The sequence below is a fragment of the Helicoverpa armigera genome, chromosome 3 (genome assembly GCF_030705265.1).
Source record: "Helicoverpa armigera isolate CAAS_96S chromosome 3, ASM3070526v1, whole genome shotgun sequence".
NCBI classification, from domain to species: domain Eukaryota; kingdom Metazoa; phylum Arthropoda; class Insecta; order Lepidoptera; family Noctuidae; genus Helicoverpa; species Helicoverpa armigera.
In genome coordinates, this window is record NC_087122.1 from 12,235,986 (window position 1) to 12,261,067 (window position 25,082).

Genomic DNA, 25,082 nt, shown 5'->3' on the forward strand with positions numbered 1-25,082 from the left:
ATATAACTCAACTTTGATTTTTGATCTCAATTTTACCATTTTACCATTAAAGCGTTAGGACCAAACCTTCTCATTACATTGGATTGGATAAAGTCACTCCATAGTACTCAATTGCATCTGGTGAGATAGGGCTCTGACCCAAACATATTTGGAATAAGGTTAGCCAAAGGATGATAGAAAAAAACTTTTGTGAAAATAATATTTTCGAAAGAAAAGCCTTATTGATAAAGTTATTCGGTATATTACGTGCCTTCGGATAATCTTCTAATCGAGTTATCTCGTGGCAGTTTTATTAGTACCGAGGTTGAGAGGCTTTGCGAGTGCCAGATTGGTACTTGGTACGTACGCTTCATAAAATTTTGGTACGTTTATTCGGTGGACGAAAAGTAGTCAAGGTGTGAATCTTGAGAGTGCAGCAGTTATTCAATTTGCCTATGTAGGTAGGTATTAAGTTGCCGCCTGCAGTTTCAGTTATAGGCCGAAGGAATCACTCATACGTTTACCGTAACCGAATAAAAGTAAATATGTTTTACTTAAATATAAGGTTCCTACGTTTTTTGTTTGAAATAAAATTAGAAAATGAATCCAAAATAATCTCGTGTAACTATCTAAACTATGCTGTGATATAGATATAGCAACGTAACTTATACTAAAACATATCTACTAAATTACGTAACAAAGTAATAAACAGCTATGCAGTATAACTCTGACCTTTACATAGAACCACCAAAACCTATCCGAAAGGTCCCAACCACCGCATAATATATGCATATGCATCATTTATCGATAACTACAATCTAGATTCACAAATGTAGATACCCTAAGGTATTAACCTTAAGGTCACCAAATAATTCATTTTAAAAGGTTTCTCACGAAATACATTTGAACTGTTAGATAACCAATGAAATTCTTTTAAACGTCCTCGATACCACGGGCCATTTATCACTGGTTTTCTAGAAAATCCTAGGAATTGTGAAGTTTATCGAAGACATTAGTTACAGCTAGGTAAAAGTTGGCAGAAAGTCAATATTTTCGAGCCAGCCTTTTGATGGTATAAGTTTTTCAATTATAACTTTTGAACGATTAATTTTTGCGTTTTATTTTCTTCGAAAGGGAATAAAATTAATAAAAGATTTATTAGGTGTTTCACTAGTAAGATATACGATCAATTTCTTTCTGTGTTCACAATTCGGACCGCAACCTAAAATTTTATGGAACCCAGCGACATAGTACTATCCCTCTCTACTAAGTATCAAATTATCTAATAGTTATGTACCTATTGTACCTTTAGCCTGGTCGATCACGTTAAAATATACGCGGGTAAAACCGCGGGAAGTACGCCATAAAAATAAATTGTTCTTTCTTCACCGAACTCTCATTTATTTTTATCGAAATACACTTAAAGATTACGACCGTTCCAATCCAATTTCCCAAACTTATTGTTTGCTTCAGAAATTAATTTCTTAGGAAACCTTAGGAAACCTCAGAAAAAAACACTTGACTGAAAAAATGAGAAATTTCTTTTTAAAAAGAAAAACTTGGGTTCATTCGCCTTCATTTGAGAAGTCTACAAGATTGCCGCTAGCGTGTTTTGTCCGCCATATTTTAATTACGAAGAAAATAAGGCTTTTCATTCGTCACTGTTTATTTTGTATTTAATAACTTGTTTTTACTTTATGTGCCTTTTTATTCAAGAGAGGACTTTATTAATTAAAAACATCTGACTGTCGCTGTTGACTTCAAAAGCTTGGCTGAGAAGGTATAATGTTTTAAGTGGAATATTTTGCGATAAATATATTTTGAGAATATAGTAGATCTTGCACTTAAGTAGAGCAAACGAAGCCAAGATAAATATATCGTGGATTTCTAGGATTGATTTGTCGTGTCAAATAAATTATGCGCCATTTTCTCCAAGTTTTAACGGCCTTAAAATTAAACTAGACAAATGAGAGAGTAGGTAGACTTCAGCCCCAAAAATTAGGACTTCTAACAATTCGTATCACGTATTCTACTTCCACGCCTGTTAGGGTACAAGTAAGTTGGCATTACACTGCAGAATTTAAACAGTAGGTAACCCATGTTAACTTCCCTCTGAACAATCTTGGGAATGACCTCTTGAACTCGTTAAAGGCTCCCAAAACAGGCGGTTAACATAGTTAAACTTCTGCGACTTGTGGACAGTTTTAGTGAAATTATTAGCGGCTCAGGACTTTATAGTGTTCGCCTTGTAGTGGTTATATTGGTGTTTTACAAGTTAATGGTTAGACAAAGTTATGCAATGAATTTGAAGCAGTGTAGTGCTGCTTTTGTATCTGAAGTCGGTTGATTGATAATGCTCATATTATTGTTCATAAAGATTTCATTGTTTAAGCGTATGATATGGGATTGTTCATTATAGTGCTTGTATTTACGATCAATAGTTAACACAATTATATATGGTTATGTAATAAATACGTTTGCTTACTATAAGCAACACCAAAATGGACTTATCGGCATTTGAAGCTTTGAAAAACTTCAAATATTTTCAGCATTGATTACCAAAAAAAGGCAAGGTAATACAAATCCACAAAACCTTATACCATTCAATTTTTGCAAGTCATTATCTATCCTTACTAAGCAAAAAGCTAAAGTGACAAGCAGTGTAAATAAAGGTGAAAGAACCAACTCCAGTTAGTATGCGCATCGACTGCGGCAGTCGCATTATACCCTTAGCCACGGTCGCTGCATTAGGGTCGAGCGACACGTGTGAGAAGACCATGGAAAACAAAATGACTAGCGGAGATGTCATAACGAAAAATGTCCTAAGAAAGTAGCACGGCAAAATGGGGATGTTCGCGGGACGAGGAATGTTACTGTCTCCGCCCTTATATGCCTTCCTTGTAATCCGCCCTGCATTTGTGGTAAGACCAAAGAAAATCGGTGTCTCGAAAAACCCGAACGCCTCGTTAATTTACTGATCGTTTTGGTTATGCCCACCGTGCGTTATCTGCCCTACAAGAGGCCTGACCTACCTGAATTATGGTATCTCTGCTTATCTTTCTTTAATCCTTGGTGAAGACATACAACGCACTGCTAAGCAGTCGGTATTCGAAAGCAATGACTCGTAGTGTGAAACGTTCTTAATAACAGAAATGGGTACCTACCTACATACTTATATACATACTAGCTGTTGCCCGCAACTTCGTCTGCGTAGGCAATATAGAATAGTCAAAATACTACTTATCCCGTAGGTGCATTCTTTCACGTGACAGTATAATTAGGATTAGCACTTAGCAGTCGCATAGATTCATTGATCAAGGTTGTGTTGTGGATGTGACCATTTATCTAAACAAAAGAAGTAAAGTTTGTGACGTTGTGAATATCTCTGGATCTAGTCAGCCAATTTGGAAAATTATTACGTATGGTGCGTAAGTAATTTTCACAGGAAACAGTTATAATCTATGTCTATATGCTTTGATCTCAGTGGCGTGCACTTGGAGAGGCCTATGTCCAGCAGTGGACTGCGATAGGCTGATGATGATGATGATGATGATATGCTTTGAGTCTGACAAAGCTGTCATTTGTACATTTTCTGCAGCTGCTCCGACTAATCAGAATCCAGAAAGTCTGTCAGTTTTACCATGGATATCGGCTTGTGTAGTTGACTGGATTGAAGATAGGTAGATAGGTAGTCGCTCCAAGCAAAATATTGCTACTCAAACAGATTCGGTGACTGGAAGCCAACACCAACATAGTTGGGGAATAGCCGGATGGATGATAAAATGAGTCATCATCATCAGCAGGCGCATAGGGTAGGATAGTTTCACTACTGGGGAGAAACACTTGTATGACGGGGATTTTTTGTGCACTTACTCACTATGGTAAGGCTGACCCCACATTAGGTGTGCGCGATCCTCGGGCGTGTGAGTAGCGCGGGCGTCGCGAGCACGCTGTATGAACGTCGCGTTTTGCTGCCCTGCGGCATGTGTGAAGAGTGCAAGCGACGCGCTCGCGGCGAGCACGCGGCGCTCGAGTTGCGTTCTTACCCCTTCGCCCGCTATCCCCGCCGCCCGCTAAACGCCTTAGCAGTTAAACGTCAAGGAGAGCGGCGCGTGCAGCAAAACGCGACGCACGCGCGGCGCCCGCGCTACTCACACGCCCGAGGATCGCGCACGCCTAATGTGGGGGAGGCCTAAGCCGGGACTCCACCGAAATGTTTGCATTAGTTTACGAATAGGCAAAATGTACGTATCTGTGAGAGTCCACTTCATGTGTTCGTACTTGAAACCTGCAGTTTTGGCAAGATTTTCAAAATGTACGCTTGCAATTTGTCATTTCTTGGTGGAGCCAGCAAATCGAAAGTAACATAAGTGTTGTATACTGTGCGTCACTACCGCAAACCGGGAAAATTTCGCTCTTGCGGAGGACGTTTATATACCATATTTTGTGTCACACAGGACAACAGTAAGTATCCACCGAAACACTTTCAAAGATCTGATGAACGAACAAATCAGACCTGACTTGGTCACCTGGGGCCAATCAGAGCTCTACGAAGCGATCATATGCTTTGACTCCTACTGTTATAGTGGTTTCTGAAAATTTATTCACCTCATTCAACGATGAATGTAATTCTGATGGTACTATTAAGAACACTTGCTTAGCGCAGAAGCTGACGTTGGCAGGTCGACTCTTTTGACTTCTCGAATAGGATACCATTGGTTTTTGTGCAATGCACACCTGCAATGCATGCTGGATTAGGATATGATACAGATGGATAGGATTTGCAACAGAAAACAATTCTGTCTTTGTGATTGAATGACATCAAACGTAGTTTCATATAAAAGGTGTTTTTTTAGACTTGGCTCGGGTCTTACTGAGACTGTTCGTAATCGTGACCAGTGTATTTGCGATCAGAAGTTGAAAGTAAGCATGTCTCTGGTATGCGACGCGCAATTTGTACGTTTTCAGACGCATAAAGCATTTTACGTGTGTATGGTATTAAATCGAGAAAGCTCCCATTTCGTATCTGCACTTTGTATCTGGGTTTGTTCTTAAAGCTACAGAATCCTACATTACCTACCTACCTCACGCTTAGCAGCGCTTGCGAGAGACAGATCCTCCTTTCTTCTAGGATTAAGTTTACATATTTTGCATCAGAAAAATAATTAAGGTCTACTTAATACTACTCACTCAAAGTAATTTGTTTTAAGGCCACCACATTAGTGGAAGATAAGCTAAACTATGTTTATGAAAAAATCCTGATATGAACTCCATCTGTAACTTTAAATGATAATTCATTGTTATACTAAAGTCATCATTTTTGACATAATGTTCAAAAAATAATTTAGATGGCACCGTTTTAAATTTGGCTGAGAACTATTAATTTTCCTTTCATCAAGGTAATAATTATAATTGGATTTTGATGTGGCACGGCAAACTGACAAACACTATTGTAATGTCTATCGAAAAATTACACTACGTGTTAAAATATGGTGAATTACGGAAAATACACAACTCCATCTGTTGAAATAATAATCCTCTATAAAGAATGTATGGTAATTTATTATCATTTACCACCTCCCTCCTTTGACAAATTTTATGTATTTTATTTAACACAGATTACCACAGATGGAGCTACTTTAACCTTGGCTAAACAAAATTTTCATTTTTTTTTTCTTCCGAAATTACTTATGAAGGTGTGATTTTCTGTGTAAAGGTTAATAATAGGCCGATCAACTAATATAAGTACAACATTCAAATGTACAGTTTTGACAAACAGATTGCGTGTCGTAATATTTTACATCTTGAATTCACAAAATTAATCATATCTTTTGATAGAGTGAATCGATTTCGATGAAACAAAAACTAAGTAATACCCCAAGTTACGTAGAATTTTTGTATATAAGCATTGTCTGCATTGAATTCGTAGATTTTACGTGAATCCCGAACGAACAAACAGATAAACAGATAAACAGACAAACAGACAAACAGACAAACAGACAAAAATGACAAAAATGATGGAAATGGGTTCTGTTAGTTATCCTTTAACATGCTGGCTATTTTTTTTGTCAATTTCTTCAATGTACAAAAATTACTTTTCTACAGATTTATTATATGTATAGATAAATATTACTAGTGGGAAAATCGTGTTTGTAGATTTTATTTTAGACAGCTTGATTGATGGTAGAACCTCTCTAGAGTGATTGATGATTGAATTATTTTGTTTGGTTTTCAAGATAGCGACAGTGAGGAGTATGTTTTGGTTGAGTTTGCATCCTCTATATCATCATGTTATTTATGTTATAACCTCTATTTAGGAAGCTGCAGGTAATCAATTTTATAGGTAAGTATGTACGAAAAGTGCTAGAGTGGAGACCACGGACTAGCAAGCGCAGCGTAGGACGTCCACCAACAAGGTGGACAGACGACCTTATAAAGGTCGCCGGAAGACGCTGAATACAAGTCGCCTCCAACAGGTATCTGTGGAGATCTAAGGGGGTGGGCTATTATATTCAGCAGTGGATGTCCTATAGCTGAGATGATGTTGATGTATAAAACGCTGCCAGCGCGTTAAAAAAAAGCTGTAGGTACATGACAATTGAAAGTTCATATGCATAGTCTCTATGTATCATGAATATACTTTCACGAAAAAGAAAATATTTATATAAAACTACATTTTCTTTTCAAAAACATAATTACGCAGAATAATATTGCCCCTAGCTAATTTTCTGTCTACCTTAATATAGAGTTCAATGAGTGATTGTTCGAGTGTACACAGAGAAGAGCAATTTGGCGCTTGAACGAATGTTAAGGGTAAATTAGTCTCAAGTACAGCCTCGAGTATTGATTGAGAGTTTGTTCAGACCAATCAAGAAGGAGCTCTGAGCTTTGACCTTTAGAATCCAAATTAGTGTGGCAGATAACTGTTAAAAGGAACGTTATGTGTCATACAAAGTGAAAAAGGTATGTAGGTACTTAGTATTTTCTGAAAGTCACCTTAGCTGCTTAGCCTTTTCCCAACTATGTACGAGTCGGCTACCATTCTAACTGAAAGTTGAGTACCAATGTTTTAAATGGAGCGACTGCCTATCTGATCTCCTCAACCAAGTTACCCAGGCCCATAATCCATACCCTAGTAAGACTGGTTGTCAGACTTTCTGGCTTCTATCTAGCCGTTACGCTTCCAAAAATATTTTAAGGACAGCCAGGACCAACTAATTTAACATGCCTTCCAAAACACAGTTTTTTCAGAAAGTTTGCTGTAAATAATCTAGGTCCATTTTAGTACGTTACGAATTAACTTTATGGGTATTTCTTTAATTTCGATACATAAAAGACACATAAATAAGAGTAATTTTTAGTTTCATTACCTAACTACTTTATAGTCTTCTTTTCAATTAATTTTATTTGCTTCTCATTAACCGTATACTATCTTTTTTATTTCTATGTTAATGTATGTTGTAACCTTTCAAGTTTAATGAGACTTAAATGTTTCTGCAAAGTTGGTACTACTTGACTAAAAGGTTTTTTACTAGCACCTGCGTTTTGCCATTAGCAGAGTGCCAACGGTTCTAGAAAAGAAATAGACTTAAATTCTAGTATGATGGTACATAAGATAGAAAAATACTTAGGTTTATCTTTTTATTATTGCTTAAAATGTTTTTTTAACTGTCCTTATTAGGAATTAAATATGTCATCTACTAAACATAGAATTTAAGTGGCTTAAGCAACAATCAAATTGTTTTTTCACTAACCAAAAATTGAATGACCCTTGCATACAAACACTAAACTTTCACCCCCTTTTAATACTCTCAGCTAAGGGAAAATATTATACGAAGTATCTATTTCCTACTAAATTGAATATTCTTTATCCATTAAGGCCTAATAAGACCATTGATAGTCAACTGAACTATGTGAAAAGCATCCACGTTCGCCCACAGCCGATAGAAATTCATGCTACGTACTACGAAGTGCTACGGCGTAGCATCGGCTACGAGCTACGCCCTTTACATGTACCGAAAGTAGGTCAAGGGTAAACGCTGAGGAGAATACGGGTTCCGTATATATTGTGAGAATTAAATTAAACTTGTTTGTTTGATTAGATTGGTGCTGCGATTGTTTTATTTGATTTCTGAAGTGAAAAGAAAGAAGGAGTGTTAATAACGTGAATTAAATTTTATTTTATAAATTATTTAAGTATTTATATAGATCGTTATTTAGTATTTTTCTACAACTATTCTAATGACTTTACAGCGATACAACTCTCAAACCATTAAAACATTCAAAAGTAGGACATAAAGCATAAAAATGCTAATGTACCGCCTTAAGATATAATTCCGAATTGCCTTTTTATTATAACGACGTTTCAGTTATTGCTTCGAGCTGAAATGCTCAGACATGTTTGAGCATCTGCTGAAGACTTATATAAAAGTTTGAGTCTTACTTAGCTCTCGCAATAGATGTAGTTTGCAAGATGCTGTGTAGAAGGAGATGACGGTGATAAACTTGGGAGTTCAAAAAAGACGTCAAAATTTCACGAGGGTAACGGACTTAGCCATAAAAAATATATAGAAATAAAGTAAAGTAGCATATTATTAAGCAGCGCAATGCAGGCCAACAGTGGGGACTTACTTTTTTATTAAACCAAAAATGATTTTAATATTCACCAAAAACATTACGTGAACCCTAATTTTCGGGACTTTAAACTTCTAAATAACTTGATAACTGCTTAACAAACATATTTAAAGTACCCTTGAGTATATCAATGCCAGCCTTACAAACGACTACATTTAAAATAACGACTTCCCTACAGTTCTAAATTAAATTCCTTCTTCCACCCTTTGCAAATCAAGTGAAAGGGTAGACTGGGAATATATCTATATATGTATGTATGCAAAGTGAATACCTTACAAAGGAACAATGGGTAGCTATCAGTCTATGGGATTGCAAATCAATCTATACTAATATTATGAAGGTGAAAAGTTTGCTTGTTTTTTTTGCTTGAAAGCCCTAATATTAGGAACTTCTGGATCGATTGGAAAGATTTTTTCCGTGTTCCTTTCTGAATAAATGGGCTATCTAAGCATATTTATTCGGTTAGTTTGTAACCGTATTTGTATTGTATTTCCAGAGACGCGGCTGAAATCGCCGGCAGCCTTGAAAAATGTTGCATTTCTCAATATGTGGGCTATCTTACACTGCAATATTCCCTGAGATCAAACAAAAAAACAAACTCTTAAGTTTTAAGATACTAGTTAGACATAGACATTGTTACACGAAATCTTTCACAGTTTGACCTTTCCAAAATCCATATAACCATGCTCCATGTTTTATAAACGTTTTAGTTTAACGGAGTATAAGCCAGGTAAGCTCTATTCTCATCACGTAACAAACGTTCGAAAACCTCTATTTCCAACGGATTAAAACTATCGAGTATCTGTAATCGAGAACCATTCAGAATCGAGAAGAATCGAGAGCTATCGTGAGAAGAATCGAGAAGTGCAAATAGTGAAATCGTTTAAAGACGATACGCGATGTTTGTCCTAGTGTGTGCATTGTAAATTGATTTCTGAACTCAATAGCTTTGTGTGACTTTGGAAAATAAACTCCAGATAAGAGACTGGCTTTTATTGCTTTATGTAAGTGACAAGATAAAATATAGGTAGTTGGTGTAAGTGAGTTACTTTTGCAGTTCGTGTCACTTAAGTTTGTTTGAATTCGCTAAACTATGATTTACCTAATGGCTGATTTGAAACAAAAACTCGGTGTTAGATAGCCAATTTTTCGAGGAAGACAGAGGTTATTTTTTATCCGGGTGCGGGAGGTAGATTCCATGGGATGCGGATGAAATTTGATGATTTTCTTTAGCTAATAATGCGGTATATTGTGAATATTTTCTTATAACATAAAAGGCTCGCGTGCTCGCCTAGGACCACTTTTCGGTGAGACTTTAAGTAAAATTATTCATATCTCAGTTCTTTTTCAAAGAAGTGACAGCACGCTTGCCTAAACGTGGACTTTAATATTGAACGAGTTCCTGAAAGTCTGATAAAAACTCGGCTAAAAGGAAAGAAAATGTTGCAAAAGTCGTGTAAATCTTCAGAATAAATTAAAGGGACAGCTCACTTGGTTTCAAAAGAGATAAAACCGAAATTGCTACCGTACAAGAATTTCAAAAACGTCGGCAATCCCAAAACGGACTGTCCAAACACGAAAAAATATTGTAATCAAAGGGCAAAAAAAATTGTTCGAATGAATAACCGCGGCCTTACAACACAAAAAGGGCTAAAAATTACACTACCGAATTATATTTTTGACACATAACAAAATTGTTTTCAAAATAATAATCATCCACTTCGCTGCAAGCCACCTAAGCCACCATATTATGTAGGCAGCACCTCTACTTCATACTTTCCTTAATCACTACAGATTTGGCAAACATCCAGACTGAAGCAACCAAATGCAAAAACAATATACCTTCCAAGCAATATGTTAAGTATAAGAAATGTTAAGCAATATGTTAAGTATAAAATTTGTAGGGCTGACTCATGACTACCGCACTTTATGACTAATATAAGCAAGCTAGTGTAATTTGGTTGAAGTGGACATAAAATGGAAATACATACGGTATCGAATGGAAACTCAAAATTTTCCACATTGCCGAATAGTTTTGGTCATCAAAAAGCTTTATAATATGCTTTGTAAAACAAAAACTAGGTACTAGGTAACCAGAACAGTGTCGAATCTCCCATTTTATCTACAAAAAAGGCCTTTTAATTTTTAAAGTTCTGTTGAAGCTGAATTTCTAAGATCCTGGCTAGATAATGAAGTAAAACTATCTAGAAGATAGTAAACAAAGTTTCATCATGTTTATAATATAACGCCTAGAGGTTTCCAACTAGGTTGAGGTCGGGTTTTAGACCAAATGCAGCTTGATATCAATATTTTAGACGGAGGCATCTGACCTCCAACGAAATAACGTTATACCAGTATGTTCAAGGTATTGCATTCTTGTGCCTACTTGTATCAAACGGTGCATGACGGACTGTCTATCAACTTCCACTATCTGAACAAGACTGACATAAGAATACAAGAATAGCATCCATAATGAGAACTTATTCTGAAGCGCGGAGTAGTTCCACGAGACGCAAGTGAATCCGCTGATGGATGCTAATCCGCCTATAGCTTTGCTCCATGTATGGCTTGATAAGTAGGTATATATTTGGGATATCATACACTGAAAAACAAAACAAACAAAAAGCAATCAATTTCTTCAGCCCGCTAATCTTGCGTAATCTTTTTTTTCACTCTAATATAGAAAAAAAAGATTACGCAAAAATAAAAACCGCAAAATAACATCACCATAATGACAAAAAAGACAATAAAATCCACGGCAGAATCCAGGATTTAAAAACGCCAGTTGGCAACAATGGGACCGCCATTGTTTCTCCCAGGATGATATTTGTCACAGAAAATAAATGCCGAGGGACGGAATAAATGATGCTGTTTCCTTTGCCATCATTTGCGGGAAACGTAATGTACCGAGCACTATATTGTTTGAGAAACCTGCGAAGGATTGCAATTATGGCTGTGACAGTGAATGAGAAAACAACGTTAAATGATATGTGGAAATGCAATGTTTGAATTTACAGTTGATACATCTGTGCGGAACACTAAAGGAGTCTAATGCAAACAAGACCAGAGACAGATGAGAAATCAAACTAACAAGCCAAATCATCTCCTAAGCTTTTACCCTACACCCTACACTATGTTGGCATCGACTTCCCGTCCAACTGGAAGCAGCTGAGCTGAGTACCAATGTCTTGCCAGGAACGACCTTCTCAACTCCAACTAAAAGTGCCACACAATTTTTTCACATTCTTCTTTCGGCTTTTATTAATGTACGAACTATTGTCCCTAAGCAGATTCGCAATCTTGACATAACAGAAATCCAAAATTCCTCACCCAATCCCAGAAAATCAATATCAATCTATTGTTATGATGTAACAAAAACACTTACCTACCGCCATTGTTTCGGATCGACTAATGCAAAAGAAACATAAACGAAATTACCTCTGTTACCTCTTAGTGCGGCTGGTAATGTGGCTCTCAATATTGATGGAGATACTGATTTTATTGACGTTTTTGAGTGAGTTGTTGATTGAGTTTTCATTTATGTATCGAATTTTGTACCTACTAAGTACTTTAATTTTGTAGTCTAGACTTGTGCGACTGTTTCTAGAATTCTGCCTCCTGAAAATTAGTCTAGAAATAAACTATAATAAAAGTTAAAATCTTAATGAGCCCAACCATCTTTTGAATCTAAATGATAAAGAAGATTGTGAGTATTCATAATATTGCAATATAAGAAAGGTTGGACTTGCACTAAGACCCCATATTTCGCTCACGTATTTCACTTTAAAGCCAAATATTTTCTGGAAAATTCGAAAATATACAAAGTGCAGCGAAGCACTGTGGGAAATCACTGAGAAGTCACAGGAGACTGTATTTTCTTTTCAGTGTGAATAAAACAGTGTCGCAGAAAAGCTTACCTATGTTAGTCAATATCGCGATAAGGTAGGGTAGAGAAACATAATACACTTGCAAGATATTGAAAAAACTCATCAAAATTATTTAGTTATAGAACTTTTCCCAAAAAAAGGCCCACAAAAATGCAAATACTATTTGGACTCCCTACAAAATACTTTTTGCACGCCAGTTTACTAAAAAATCAAAAGAAAAATACAAATCAATTTAAATAAATTCCAGACATCATCACCAACTGTAAGTACCTACACGATTTACACGATTTATCTATGCAACCAACGCATAAGATGACCTGACACAAATTCCAATAACAATCTTAAACCAAAACTAACCTACAAGCAGCAAAGAAAGTCAAACAAACAAGAAGTACCAAAGACTTTCCCTTTTGTACCTCAATCCCCCAGTTTCCCGATACGGCTATAGTTATTAGCCCAGTGAACGTTGGTCTACTGAGCTGCACTAAGCCGACTGCACAAAGCCGTTCACTTACAAAGTCGGGAAAGCGCAGTTTCGTTCCAGTAAAGATATACGAAAGCTTTATATTGCATTTTTCAAGCGGGTTGGTTCAACTTTGAATATTGGCAAAATATTTAAGTAAGTCTTTTATTAGAAAATACTTTCGTTCCGCAACCTTGAAACGTGAAAAGTATTGATGGCGATTCACAAATCTCAAAAGGCATTACTGAGATTTTTCACTCGGTTAAGTCGCCCGGATTTTTCAAGGCTGTGCCTTATCTTAATCATGCCTAGAAAATCGAACATCATTAGTCTTTGGTTATTACTTTTCAAGGAAAACAATAATGTAATGGTTTAGGGCCTCTGCGTTTTAGATTGTCCAATTCATGACTTTGTCAAGATAAAATTCTTCCTACATTATTGATCCTAAATTAGTAGCTTGTCGGCAAAAGGCTGTGATTGTTCAGGTGTTTATATCTGCTAACATCCCTTTGTCCCCTCGGGATTTAAAAATAGAGCCATAATCCTGATTTCTTCTACCTCCCTTGATTAATACGGCACTGTCTCCGAGTTCCAACGTTCTAATGTTTCCCAAAGGACATCCGAGCTTTGATTTATTAACGCGATACCGATTCGGGGCCACTTCGTTAAGGTTTTATATATCCAATAGTATTTTCACGGCTTCCGGCGGTGGGATTTGCTTAGATCTAATTAATCCGGTGCAAAGCAATCAATTTATTTGCCTCTTTGCCTGTTGGAATCCTTGTATGTAGGTACTTTGGATTTCTCAAGTTAACGAGTGTACCAAGCATAACAAGTTCTACAACTTGTAATCAAAATTATTTTCAATTAGCGCTTTCGAAAAAGCACATAAAAACTTATATCGGCCTAGTAGGTAACTAATATGTCTGAGGTACCTATTTTTCTAGGAACAGTGCGGTTATTTGTGTGATTTTCCGTTTTATGAACTAATCTACAATTCTTGGCAAGCATTTTCATTTCCTGGACAATGCAGTTTAAAATCACTTATTGATTCTCAGTAAGAAATAAACAGGTTTATACTCAGAAATTCACAATAGGCGATCACTGACCTGTTTATGCAAAAAGAACAGATGGAAGAAGGCCAATAAAATTGCATCAAAATAGATAACCAGAAAACTCGTATCTGACCACGAAAAATCTACTCCATTTTGATAAAGATACTAAAAAATTCGAAGACTAATCCTGCAAAAGGCAATTCCTTTTTAATTATGAGCAAAGTATGTGGCAACTGGCTAAGTGCCGATAAGACCATTCAGCGATAATCCATCTTTACACCTCCTTAAGGATACCGCGTTCACATAAAACGAGGACTATAAAATCCAAAGCCTCCAGCCACCCCATCAGATCGTTATAAGCACTTCGTAAAATTCACGGAGAAAGGTAAGATAGAGATGTCATTAGGAAGGTAGGTCAGGTGCTTCGTTGTAGGTCAAAGTAACCTACGAAAGGCGTGTCAGTTACTAGAACTAGCGCGGCGTTCTGCTTCCTTGGCCAAATCAAAGGTTTGTTCCCACTAGTTCTACTGCTTAGTTCTACCGTAGAACTAATGGGAACTTTTTTTCCCACTAGTTCTACTATTTGAGGTGTAACAAAATAGTAGAACTAGTGGGAATTATGGTTTTTATTGGTATTCCCACTAGTTCTATTGAACATTGGCAGTAGAACTAATGGGACATTTTGTTCTACTAGGCATAAGAAGTACAGTCGACGGCCTGGGTGATATCTCGCCGTGTCCGTGGTTATCTGTAGTTGTGATTTTTTTCAGAGCTCAAAATCGATAGCAGTCAGAATAACTTAGATTTTTTTCATAACTTTTAGATGAAATGATGATGTTTTATAGATGTTTTTCTGTATAAAAGTACTAGGACAGCAGAAATAAACAGGAGCTAGTTTATCGTTTTTTGTTCATCTAATTTTATAACGCCTTTGTGGTGGTGTTTAAAAATCAGACATTGATATTCATCTTCAATACTACTAATTAAAAGACATTGTTAATAATATTTATAATAATGCTGGACCCACAGGGAGCGCGTGATCTGCGTTTAAAGTCATGTCGCTCATGTCCCTGTTGCCCTCTTGTTGCTTTTCAGTGACTGATTCCCGGGGGCCCAGTAAGTGAGTTGGCGAGTCTCCACCTGCCATTTTAACATGTATTTAATACATTGTCATCGGCAGGTGCCATAGTTCCCGTAGTTTCCCCATTCCTAGTCCATTAGCATCCCATCACAATAGCCCAAGTAGTTTTCATCCATAGTTAGCAATAGTTTAGCACAGAACCGGGGATTGTCCTTGGGTACATTTCTATAGTGTATACAGGGATAATCGTCGGTTTTGTGTCACCATTTCATTAAAGTTGTCTCAAAAGGGCTTCAGCGTGTTGGCTTCGGCCCCACGTTCGCCTCCCAAAAATCCGGGACTCTATAGTTCCGAGGTCTGGAAGAGACATACATTTATAATAATACACATTGAATAGTAATGTAAGTATACAATAACGCAAAATAACTTTGAAGAGTAGGAATACAATTCCTAATACATACTAAGTTATACATTATAAAGGACACTTATATTACAAGAAACATAACAACACTATTAATTAAAAGACACATTGTTTATATCATGGTAGATATTGTAACCTGTTGCCGGAGGTCTAATAGTAGGTAAACATATGTGAACGGTTTTTTTTGGTTACCGCTAACATTTGCTGTCAGCCAGTGAAAATAGAAGAGCAAAATTGAATCGCCCGTTATTAAAAAAGACCACTTTACCTTAAGTTGTTATTCTTCCACATCTGCAGCAAATACTTAAGTCAAGTTTAACTTTCTTTGTATATGCAGTATTTTACTATTTTAAGACGCTTTTATAAGCTTGGGCCGTATGTATGAATGTAACTATGTAACGGAATCTTTGAGCATGATTTTCACCGGTTTATATTTGCTGATTGACTATTTGAATTGCAGCCCTCTGATTTAGGCAACAAAATCTCAAATAAAAATAATAGTTTAAAAAACACGCTTTAAAAAAGTACATAATAATTTGGACATTTACCGTCGTACCACAAAAACTTTTATACGTCTGTTGAACACTTGTCTAAAAAACAATAAGTCAAATTATAATGTTGATCTTAGATGCCTTTTGTAGCCACACTTTTTATAGACAAGTGTTCAACAGATGTTTAACTTTTTTTAATAAGACTTAGTTGCAAACATAACACCCACATCAAAACTTTTTAAAGCGTGTTTTTTTTTTCAATGTCTGATTCCTAAACACCACCACAGAGGTGTTATAAAATTAGATGAACAAAAAAGAATTAACTAGCTGCTCTTCATTTCTGCTGTCCTAGTACTTTTATGAATAAAAACATTAGATTTTTTGTTGAAATTCATGGAAAAAAATTAAGTTATTCTGACTGCTATCGATTTTGAGCTCTGAAAAAAATCACAACTATCGGCTGTCGACTGTACTTCTTCTGTCTAGTAGAACAAAATTATGTCCCATTAGTTCTACTACCAATGTTCAATAGAACTAGTGGGAATACCAATAAAAACCATAATTCCCACTAGTTCTACTATTTTGTTAAATCTCATATAGTAGAACTAGTGGGAAAAAAAGTTCCCATTAGTTCTACGGTAGAACTAAGCAGTAGAACTAGTGGGAACAAACCAAATCAAAACTTTCTGCCAAAACTGTTAATTTGAAAATAATGGGTGAATTCCATAGAAGGCGTGTAGTTAAGTGCGGAACATTCCTAGTCAGTCGAACATACCGCCCTAACAGGGTAATGTATACCTAGGATAAGGATGCATTTCTGTAACTGTATACATTTTTGCAATAAATAAATAAATAAAAACATCCGCATTTTGGCGCGGTACTTTCTAATGAGATTTTGTGTCATAACATCTCCACTAGTCATTTCGCTGTCCATGGTAAAATGTCAATATAATTTCAGCGATCCCCAATCCAGTTATGATGAGAATCGGTAATGAAATCGATTTTGTTTCGAATTTCATCATGTATTGTTTGGGCGTTAAGCCGGTGTCGATATGAATTTCAGGATTAATGAAAGGGACGTTTTAGATGTGGGGGCGTTTCATACATGGCAAAATGTATGTCGTATTTGGGACCAGTAAAATTCTGTGTTAGGATTTCAAAAGTTCATGACGGATTATTTCAGGTGAATCATGTTTAAGAAGATTTCGTTAGTGGTTTATGAAATATTCTGAATGAGTGAAAGCGAATTGCCCAAATAATACTTCGGCATTATACAATTTAATCAAAACAAAAAGGTTTTATGGAATCCCACCCTTTAATGAAAACGAAACGTTTTAACTGCGGTTTTCTTAAATAAAGATTTAGGATTCGATCCCAACCGCAATCCGGGTTTGAACCCAGCAAATTTTGAATATCCATCTACCTACTCTTACTGTTTCAAATTACCATATGTACTTATATGTATGAATATACCCAGTGTATGAATTAACCCCCGCTGCACTACAGTTATATAAACCTTTGTACCTACTCAAGAGTGATAATAAAGACCAACTCTTTCTACATAATGCATGAAACTACAGAAGAATCATCCAACAATCAACTAATGACTGACACCGCCCTGTGTAAACCCATTAGCAACACGAAGCTGATTGAATGCACGCGTTTAAATGCACATCTGTCGAGCGAGACAATGTAATCAATACTGGATTCACTAAAGCTCGGCTCGTTAGTGCAAGAGTTAGTCTACCTTTATTTTATAGCTGATTAAAGGGAATGAAAGAAGAAATGTAAAATGGATTTTGAAAATTAACGTTCTTTTTATAATAGTATGTTTTTAGAAGCGTTTGTGTTAAAGTTTTTGGATAATGATGACGTTGAGCTACCTATGCATCTCTAAAATGGTAGTTTAATGCAGGTATCTAGGATGGCATGATCATTTAATTAAAATATGCATACATCTAATTAAATTAGATCATTAAAATTATCTAATTTTAATTTTCATACATAGTCACTTATACGCCAAAATACAAATCTACAGAAATGCATAGCTCTTAAGTTAAGCAGAATTTCGGAACAACCTTTCAAGCTAAATAATAATTATGTTGTGCAAAACTTTCGTGAATAATATATATGCCAAAATACAGAAATAAGTCCTATAAAAGTTTGTAGTAAAAGGATTACTTATAAAGTAGACCGAATACACAAAAATGGGATAATCATATAGGTACGATCTGACATTGAATGCAATCCGGTTCAACCAATCGATGCAGCTTATCGCGCAGTACATCTCATCTAATATCATGACAGAACATCTGATATACAAGTAGGCATTAAACATCGACAATAGTTAGTAATTATATAACCGTAGACCACTCACGATAAACCGGTGTCTAGGTCATGTGTGGGCGAAGTGAACACGGAACGCGGGCGCTCTGCAGACGTGTGCGCGCGGCAAACGCTGCGGCGCAACTGGCGATCACGAGCCGGGCGAGACTGGGTGGCGCCCCCCTCCCCGCCGCGTCACAAGCCCCGCGCCGCCGCAAAGGTATGTTGGCGCCCACCGTGGGACCTCGGACACTGTTGCGGCTACCCAAATGTTTGTGCGATTCCTTTGCTTTATAACTCTATGTTGACTGTTAAATAAAAACGCGAAAGAGTTGTTGTCGCTTCAAGTGACATTATTATGTTGGTATTTTAATTTACTTTCTGGCAAATAAAATAAATATTTTTGGGTACAAAGGCTTGGAGACAAACAGTTTTATTTCGCTGGGGTATGAATCCTTGCCTTTATCAAAAAACCTGTACATAAACAAAAAAGGGTCCTTTGAATACTCGCCACAACAGAGTAAACCCAGTCTTTTTGTGGGTAGTCACGAATTGAAAGTCAACATTTCGTAATAAACTACCTCCCTTTCGGAACTTATTGAATACCAATCGGGAATGTTCAGCAAAAAATGTTCTATTCACTGAACATAGATGTAAAAGGAAAACGTGGCACAAAATGATAAATTACCCTCAATTTTTTCATCCTTGGGAAGCAGAAACACAAATAACGTAACATTTTTCTCGTAAATAATTCTTGGTTCTTTGATGATATTACAGTTATTTGTGAGAAACATATGACTGTACCTATACAAGCTGTTGATTTGCATCCGTGCCATAGTCAAGGAGGTTAAAATTAAATACGTAAATAATCGATTTGAATTACGGTAGGTGGGAAAAAGCTAATATGCGCTGCTTTTTTGATGTTGTAATTTCATGGTATTTCAGAATTTAGCCCACGGTTAAACACAAATCATAACAGAATTCCCCTGCGGCCACAGTGTGTGCGTGATGGCAGCTATGTGTGCGTAGACGGAGAAAACTAATGTCTACGTGTGTGCGTGAGTGTCGATGTGTGAGTGTCTTATCTACGACATGACAGCGCGAGCGCGCGAGCGAGCGAGACCGAGTGATACGCGATAGCAATCATTTTACCTAGTTTCGAAAATCACCTTCATTATTGTCATTAACTTCGTTTTACTTTACTTACTAATTTTTGAGCATAAATTTAACACAGATATCTTATTAACTACAGTAATAAGCAATACTAGTGCGCGAAAGAAAGTTCACTAACATGTTAACAGCTGATTGATAAAATGTTCGTTTTGCTTTATCTTTCAGCATAAAGTTTGCGCAGTGATTTAGTTTTTATTTTTGAATTAAATTGGTTAATAATTAGAAATTTTGCTTCCTTCTTAACGGTCTTAGGACCTTGGAACACGGAAATCTTATTAATGACGTAATACTAGTGCGCTAAAGGAAAGTTCACTGACCTGTTAACAGCTGATTGATAACATTTTCGGTTTGCAGTTTGCTTTAACATTCAGCGTAAAGATTTCGTAGTAATTTTGTTTTTACTTTTCGATTAAATTGGTGAAAGATGTGTTAGTTAAGTGTAGGCACGAGGTGATTCTTTCGGCTCGTAGGTATTATTGGCGTGGTTAAGAAATCAACTTATTTACACTAATAAAATTGATTAAGCTGACTACGTATTTACAAAATGTACAAATAAATAAATTACCTAGTTTAGTTACCCGGAGGTACTGTTCAAAGCTGTCACCTTCACACTCTTGGCACAATCGAGCACGACGAAGTAGCTGGTTGTCCTTCAGCTAACATAACACTATCACATTCGTTTTTAATGTGTCGAAAGCACTAAGTTAACGGTCCTAGCACATAAGTCTGTCACATGACCAGCATGACCCTCCGTGATGAGGGTTCCCGGTCGGTAAACATTTCCCGGAACATAGGTATGTACGGCTGTCATTGCACATCCTTGGCAGTCGTAACGGGTAGTCAGAAGCCAGTAAGTCTGACACCAGTCTAACGAAGGGGTATCGGGTTGCCCGGGTAACTGGGTTGAGGAGGTCAGATAGGCAGTCGCTTCTTGTAAAGCACTGGTACTCAGCTGAATCCGGTTAGACTGGAAGCCGACCCCAACATGATTGGGAAAAGGCTCGGAGGATGGATGGCTGTTAGTACACTGTTGTCACTGATGGCATACAGGCGGACCATCGCCACCAACTCGTGTTCGTGTAGTTTTCCGTCATCTCGCACTTTGTACCTACACGTCGCGGAATTCAAAGCGCAGCGGCGGCGACATCAAACACACTGCTTGCCGTCGGCGCTTGTTTGTTCCGGCTTCAAGGGTACGCGGGGAGCGGCGAGGCGAGTGTGTGGGAGTACTCGCACTGTGATTGGTTGAATTTGGGTAGGCTGGATGATCTACGATTTTTATTGAACGATCGTTGCGTATGCTTTGTGCATGTATCGTTTGCGTTTGTGTGAGTGCGCAGCGCGGTAGTAAGGCTAGTAATACACGCGCCGAATTAAAGTACGGCTGGGTTACACTGACGGATATACGTAAATAAGAAAAAAACATGAAAAAATTACCTACCCATTTTTTCGTTGATTTGGGTCGAGAATCATTAGCATATTTACGTCCTTGACTATGGCACGGATGCAAATCAACAGATTACGTAAGGGACTAAAACCATTTTCTATTGATTTGATATCTGTCAGCATTACACACGCCTACTAGGTAAACAGTATATGGAACTATTTAAACAGAGCCTTCTTATATAGCGTTTGTAATACCTAGTATTATATAGTGTTTGTGTTATAGGTACTTAGTTATCAAAAAAGGTATGACAAAGATGGATGGTTCTCATCATTTTGTTCAAAGATGTAGGTTTTACAAACACAAAACTTAGATAGGTAACTGGTTTCCAAGCTTAATTTCTTCGAGAGAAATAATCTTGGCATAGTAGTCTGAGCATAGTAATTTGCACTGTAGGTAGGTAGATGTAACACCCTAGAGTAATCACTCAGTCGTCTTTGAGAGGAATCTTTGATGCGAGATGCGACGTAATAATGTTATCTGGCTTAATCTGGAAGGTACCTATTCTTGGCTGAAATAGTTGGTATGTAGGTATTCTCCTAATATAACAGTAGGTATTCTGCTAATTTAATCAATACGGTATATTGTTACTAATATTACAAATATGAAAGTGTAGTTGTTACACTTTCACGCTAAGACGACGAAGCAATGGAGATGAAAGATTTTGATATAGGTTAAACTCTGGGGACGGAGAGAGCTTAAATCTTGTCTGGGTAAGGGATATAGTTCCCTCTTCCAGCTGTTAATAAATCGGTGGTACTTGTCAGCTTTAAAAGTACCTACATAGGTATAATGTGAAACCACTTTGGTAAGCAAAAAATCTAGAACATAAACCTAATAAACCAACTCAAAAATAGACAACATTGACAAGACAGAAATTGGAATACCTACATATATTCTTTTTTCAACCAGGCGTCTCCTAACTCGTCCTAACCTTCTTGTCTAGCCTAAAACCTAGTTACAGCTACCTCCGTAATCCTGCACAGAGCATTCCCGACACGCTTAGCTTTCTAGGTCACGGTAAGACTGTCCCGGGAACAGGTCAAGACTCTACTAGACGTGGATTAAGACTTATGTATTATTTATTCACCTGGTAAGGCATAATTGTAAATAAAGGTGTGCAGTGATGATGTTGTTAGATGAATGAAGAGTTCCGTACTTCATTTATCTATGAAATGGACAAAAGGTCACGTTTGATATAATTATTTTATTCTATTAAGCTCTGTTGTTCAATATTTAGTAGTAGGTATTAGGTATAGTGTTAGAGTAAGGACTTAAATTACTAATTAATGTTTGCCAAAGGAACATGCCGTCTTTGTAGAAATACTCACAAAAATAAATGTGTCACATATAAGATTATTCACTTACCTCGAACTTGGATTCAAAACTGCCATTTCGCGGATATTTACTTGCTTATCGTGATTCCTAAGCTTGAGAATAAAAAATTTTGGGATAATAGTTTTAAGTAATAATTAAATCAGAAAAAAATAAAATAAAGAATAAAAGTTAAAAAGAAAACAAAAACATAATAAAAAATACGTTTATTGCTAACAACTAAATACATGTCAAATATTGAGCTTAAAATAATAAAATTAAAATATGTCTATCACAATTATTTGCACTTTACACCAATATAGTGTCAGGTACCGTTTTAATAATACAGATAAAATAATATTATTATTGAAATAAATACTCAAGATTTATTATTTATCTCACCATATCTAGTTTATACCTATTCTATAAAATTTAAAATATGGCATGTTGTTTGGTAAAATTATTCCTCAATCTTTTGGTACTATCTACTTTAGTAAAAAGTTATTCAAATATATATATTCTAGCTAGACTGTACTTTAAAGGATCTACAATTTTGATCCATCTTTAAGAAGTCAAAATGTTTTCTATGGAATGTTTTTAAAATACTGAAATATATCATTTACTTTCGTAGGCTTATCTAATAGCCACGTCGATAAGGCACAAAGTTAATAAAAAATGCAATACACAAATATTATTTTATGATTTTGAGTCCTCTCGGCTTTCAACAAGCATCTATTTGAATAATCATCTTCATTAAATACCTATCTTATATAACTCTAATCACTGGCCTGGGTTTACAGGATTCACCTTTCAATATATGTCAACCACACTTCTTTTAATTTTTATTTTATGTTAAATACTTATTAAGATTTGACTCTCACACCCTTCAAATACTTATTTACTCTCAGCACATTATCAAGTGCATCGTCTAAACTAAAACTATACTAGTGCGGTATTTGTATTTTGTGCATTTTGTCCGTTTGTGTGGATCTATCTGTGGAATTCACTCTTTAGCTAAGGCTAAGTATGTTGTATCTATGTTTCTATACTGACCAGTAATTGTACTCTAAAGGGACCACTGAGAACTGAAACAAAAAGAAACAAATCAAATAAAAATAAGGAAAACATAAAAGACAACAGCTGTAGGTAAATTTTCGGTTTAAAGCAGATTTGGTAACGATTAATGAGGTAAAATTAATAGTAAGGCAACTAAATAACAACATAATTTGGACTATTACTCTCTAGTGCATACAATAAAACGATTAAAACACGATTTAAACACGGATAATGAATTGCTGTTCGTTAGTCTGACGAAAACTCGAGAATAGCTAGACCGATTTGGCTTATTTTGGTTTTAAAATGTTCTTAGAGGTCCAGGGAAGGTTTAAACGATACCAAATTCGCGGGATCAACTAGTAAAAATAACTATATGCGCAAAATGAAATAATTCATCAAAAAGGAGAAAACGCTATAAAATAAACGAAACACACAATACGGAAAAAACATGAATTTAGGCCACACACATTGTAGGTATCGTCATACTGCTGACTGTCATAACAAGTCAAGGTTGGTCGCTCGAGCCTGCACTGGTGTCAAAACTTCAAACCGAATGTCCGGGAGCAGACAGTTTTTCCCGGCAGTTGGAATGAAACTTCTAAGTTGTTGAATTTAAATACACATTTTCGTTTTAAATAATTTTAAGACAGAACTATATTTTTAAATTGTGGTTAAATGTATATGGTAACGCTATTTGTTCTAATTTAATTTAATTATGGCAGAAAAAATTAGGCTAATGTCATCTGTAATTCTGCGGAGGATAAATAGTTAATCGATCACCCCTTTCTAAAAGGCCATAAAATAGTTAGTTTTGAATTCACGGAGGGTTAATTCGGGTTGACCTAACGACATTCAACAGTACCTAAGGAAAACTCTAACAAATCGGGTTACTAAAAGTTAAACTTACCTACTTATTTCTTGTTAAGATTCTTGTCGAACACCCTAAAACTCTTGGGACACGTCGGAAAACCCTTATTAAAGTATTTGTTCAGCCACAAAAAAAGTTTATAACAATTTTTGTGTCATCCCCTCTGGCCTCTTTGTTATTAAAAAGTATGTAAGTGAATTCCTAAAATTGTCCGCGGCGAAAAGAAAACTCAGGAATACATAGGGATCCAAATCCTCATTTTTCTAAGAACTTTCTCCTCAGAGACATAGAATGTAACACCATTCGTGGTGTACTTATCGCGAACGCTCCGTCAAGAGGCTACGTCTCCCAAAAGGTGCCTCATCCCAAACTTACCGATAGACCTTATTTTCTGATTTTATAAAGTCAAAGTCAACATTTAAAATAGGCCTTTTGTTTCTTTTATGAAACACACTAGTTACACGGTTTCAAATATTAGTTTCACGGGGAAGAACCGGCAAGAAAATCCAAAACTTGCGAGCCACTGCTACTTCCCAAAGAATCAGGACACTTTTTACATACCTGGGGGATGCCTCCAAGCTCGTTGCACATAGAGATATGTACATATAAAGATATTGCCGATCCTGATATACAGCAGCTTCAATAAGCTTCCAAGTGCCATATCACACATAAGTTTTATCTTTTTACTACGTCATACATACCTGGGATGCGCGTTCTTCCGATAGGGCCTCGCATTCCTATACACGTGTCCGCCCTGAGACACGAGCGTGCCTCGCGAGCTGGCGGCGCTGACGGCCGTGTGTAGGGACACGGGGGAACCCCCCGATGAGTGTGAGAGACGACGCCCGCAGCACTCGTCTTATTCCTCATTTATTATTTATTTCTTACTAC

The 25,082-nt window shown here is 36.5% G+C and overlaps 1 protein-coding gene and 1 long non-coding RNA gene across 5 annotated transcripts in view; both read right to left on the reverse strand.

The window, feature by feature from the left end:
* The window catches only part of LOC110372916 (oxysterol-binding protein-related protein 1), an 81,260-nt gene that overhangs the window by 43,547 nt on the left and 12,631 nt on the right, over positions 1–25,082 (reverse strand). The window contains exon 1 of one of the 4 annotated variants that reach the window (XM_064043690.1): positions 18,389–18,540. The exons of 1 other annotated variant lie outside the window; for it this stretch is intronic. The gene's annotated coding sequence lies outside the window, so the exon portion shown is untranslated. Of the gene's footprint in view, positions 1–18,374; positions 18,541–25,082 lie in introns of those variants that run through there. 2 more of the 4 variants (XM_064043692.1, XM_064043691.1) reach the window with 2 other exon arrangements.
* On the reverse strand, positions 22,480–25,059 carry LOC135119333 (uncharacterized). The gene is made up of 2 exons (XR_010278185.1): positions 24,893–25,059; positions 22,480–23,352 (listed from the first exon to the last, which is right to left on the reverse strand). It is a non-coding gene; the product is annotated as an uncharacterized LOC135119333 (long non-coding RNA).